The 3,683-nt window shown below is 39.7% G+C and overlaps 1 long non-coding RNA gene across 1 annotated transcript in view; it reads left to right on the top strand.

The window, feature by feature from the left end:
- The window catches only part of LOC112159293, a 24,376-nt gene extending 21,086 nt beyond the window's left edge, over positions 1-3,290 (top strand). The window contains exon 2 of the long non-coding RNA XR_002921452.2: positions 3,024-3,290. This is a non-coding gene — a long non-coding RNA (uncharacterized LOC112159293). The remainder of the gene's footprint in view (positions 1-3,023) is intronic.
- The last annotated feature ends 393 nt before the right edge of the window (positions 3,291-3,683 follow it).

Genomic DNA, 3,683 nt, shown 5'->3' on the forward strand with positions numbered 1-3,683 from the left:
CATGAAAATCCTGTTTTTGATGTTTTTACACATGTTTTCATGGTGGAAGGTATAAAGAAAACTAAAGTCTGACTATATTTTTTATCTATTGTAAAAGTGTTATTGGTCTTTTAATTGAGATTATGACATTTTTAATCAAGAGTGTTGTTTTTAGGACTCATCTTCTGCAATGCAGAAGGAGTTTATCAAATATTCACCTCTAATTGTGCAGAAGTAAGCCCCCCTGATATCCCATAATCCCTTTGTTTAAACTCTCTCCTGCTTTTTAGAGCTATCCAGACATACAGTTTTGACCCAGAAGACAGCTCTAAAGAGGAAAAGAAAGACGTATATGGATCTAGTCATCTACAAGTGGATGGACATAGGTACCCTCACAAGCGTTTTCAAACAGCATGTTTTGCGTATTCCTCTGATTTACCACAACTTGAATAAAGAAATACTCGAAAATGCAGTTTTATGCTTACATTTTTTAAAATAAATATCCTCCATCAGGAGAAAATGCCATAAGAATATGCTAAAAACACCAAAACACTATTTTCATTGGAGTGGTTCTTTAAGCTTGAAGTCCCCTCCGATGAAAATCATGTTTTTTGAGTTTTAACATGTATGTGTGGCATTTTTCTTATGAAAGACAACAAATGTAATAAATCTTTTTATTTTGCATTTCAGAGTATTTCTCCTTTTAAATTGCCGCCATTTTGGAGGAAGTTCTGTCCATGAAGATCTTCACTTCCTCGTCCGAGCTGATATCTGGATCAGAACCATACGGCTGGACATTACTGAAATTGCTTGACGTTTTTGTGTAGCAGCGGTGAAGATTTACGCTAGTGAGACACTGAGCTATCATAATCGGACAGAAGGAGATCAGGGGTGGAGCTACTCAGCTCAGCTGCAAAAGCCACGCCCCCTCAGAGTAGATTTTGGAAACAGAGGTGGGATTTTGGTTACAAACGTCATAACTTTAATTAAAACACACCTGGGAACATTTTTTTAAATAAAAAAATAGTCATGGGGGACTTTAACACTATGTGCTTCCGTTTTTCAGGGCTATTTAATAATTGACCACACCTGATGCAGAGTACCGTGTTTTTTATGTATAGGTCGCATTTTTTACATAGTTGGTGCTCTAATGCACATGTGTCAAAGTCAAGACTCGGGGGCCGGATCCGGCCCTCCAGATCATTTTATTTTATTGTTTTTGATGGCCCGATGTTATTTCTATTTCTAACTTGTATAATTTTGACAAAAACATATTTTTATGGAGAGTAACATATTGAAAGTTATTTAAGGGTTGAGTGTGATACCCCTGCTAAGACTTAATGATACAAAGTTAAATCAAATGAAAAAATTGCAGCTTGTTGTTGTGGAGATGTCACGGGTCATAAGGATAATTTAAAACAACAAAGACTGAAAAATAAACAGCGATAAATGCTGGATAAAAGAACTCAATTTATGCTCAGATTCAGAAAAGCCTCCATTATGCATTTGTAAGGGTTTGTTGTGATCATCTTTTTTTTCCAGACTCCAGTTGAATGCCTTCATGATAAGTGGCTGTCATGGGGCTGAAATGTAAATGTGCTTCAATTCCTCACAGTCTCCATTTGCCATAAAGAAATATTTCTTTTGTTTTACTCAAAACTCTCCTTTGCTCTCCTGATGCTCGTCTTCAGGCTTTTTTAATGGTTTCAGCGATTATGTAAAAAGCTCATCTTCAGTGCCTCCAGAAACGCTGTTATTAAAATAAGTTGTGCTGTCAACAGAATTAAACATTTTCTTTGGAACAGGTTGCCTATTGTAGAACTGATTTTCACTGAAGCTAAAAAAAACAGTAATTGATGCTAATGCAGATAATGTTTGCAGTTTTTGATTTTGAGGCCTCAGACTGACAGTAGAACCAAAGATTGTCAGTTGTTTGGTATCCTTGAGTTTAGCATTTGCCTTTTCTTGGTCAGACTGGTTGTGACTCCGCCCACACACCTGGGGATCCCATTGAGCGATCACACCTGCCTGCACTGTGGTAATTAGCCACATTTAAGGCTGCTCCCTGAGATTTTGTTTCATTCCTTTTTCTCTGTGGCTTTGCACTATCTAGACATGTGTTTTGTTAATAAATGGTTGGGCTGTTTTTACAGTAGTTTTACCCCTAATCTGTGTTCTCATGTGCTTGAAGACATGTGATGCATGTTCAAGAACACACGTTGAGCCCCTGGTGTTTACATTGGATAAGCAGGGAGGGGCTTCTTTTTCTCTCTGTTAGCCTTCATTTCTTTATACTAGCGCATGTCCGCCACCTACAGTTGGAAGAGGCTTGGAGAGAAATGTCAACGTGATGTAAATCTCGTGAATCTTGCTCCAGACTTTCTCTTTTACAGCTCTATTCTGATATATGAAAGGCCGAATCTCTTCTCCTACCTGTACAGCTTCCCCTACCCCAACATTTAGCCATCCAAATGGAGAGATATGGGAAAATACTAGGTGTGTTTGAGATGACCAAGGCAGACCCGGCGCTGCACAGATCACCGGCAGAGCGGTGTATGCTGGTTAATTTCTGTCGCCGACATCAAATGTGCGTCGTCATGAAGTATCGCAAGAAAAGGGCGGGTTCAAGGTGCCTTCCTAAGCCAGGGCAGCCAGAAAATAGGTACTGCGCTGGCTGCAGGCTACAAAGCAATGCATTGTGGGAAACAGTGTCCTAACAGTTCTTGTAGTTTGACGTGAAACGGATCAGGAGTAAGTGGCGGTAAATGAAGGAAATCTGTGTATTTTGTAACTCTTCCTGGAAGGTAGTGAATCCCTAATGAAAAATAAACAATACTTCAAAGAATCTGTGGTCATGTGTGTTATTGTTTCCTTTAAAATTAACTTTAATTTATATTTTACTTGTTTATTTGAGACAGTGCTCATGAAATTCCTCCAGTGGCTGTTTTTGTTATGTGTTTTACTCTGACAAAATTCAACCGAATGTTGAGGACAACCTTCAACTCCTTGATCTCGTACAGTCTCACCATTCTCCTTTATCTCAGGTGCCTTTCTCCACCCCCCCAGCAGCGACTTGGTCTCGCCGACGATGCAGGCGAGGCGCTGGGTCATCTGAAACACACCTACTGTCTCCAAATCGGTGGAAAACTTTACGGCTCGGTGATGTCATCAATAGTCGCCGGTCATCTACATGAGCGTGTAGCTGCCAGCGCTCAGAAAATGAACAACAACATCGGCTTTGTAACTTTAGAAAGTCATGCTAAAACAAAACCTTCCTATTTATATTTACAAATAAACTTGTGTGCTTCAGAGCTAGAAGTATGTTTCTCTTTCATGGCACAGCGCGACATGGATCAACCTCCCGAGTCCCGGTGGAGGGATGCACAGACCCAAGTCACTACACCTCTCCCTTAAAAAAAACAAGTTGGGGTTCCACTACAGCTTTAAATCCCCCTACAGTCGTAGGAGTAGGGAGAAGCCGTAGGGTTAGGGGATGAATTTGGATTCATTCATTTCAGTGAATTAAAAGGGATGCCATCAATACTAAATCTGGGTCCCTGATTGGTCAAAATTCAACTGGTTTAACTTTTAACTTGTACATAGAGCCTGAAAACGGTCTTAAAAATGTTAGCCAAGCACGTAATTGAGATAGTTTTCAATGAAGAAGCCTGAAATGCACATTTACATAGACTTTTAATTGGAAG

This window comes from Oryzias melastigma, linkage group LG7 (assembly GCF_002922805.2).
Source record: "Oryzias melastigma strain HK-1 linkage group LG7, ASM292280v2, whole genome shotgun sequence".
NCBI classification, from domain to species: domain Eukaryota; kingdom Metazoa; phylum Chordata; class Actinopteri; order Beloniformes; family Adrianichthyidae; genus Oryzias; species Oryzias melastigma.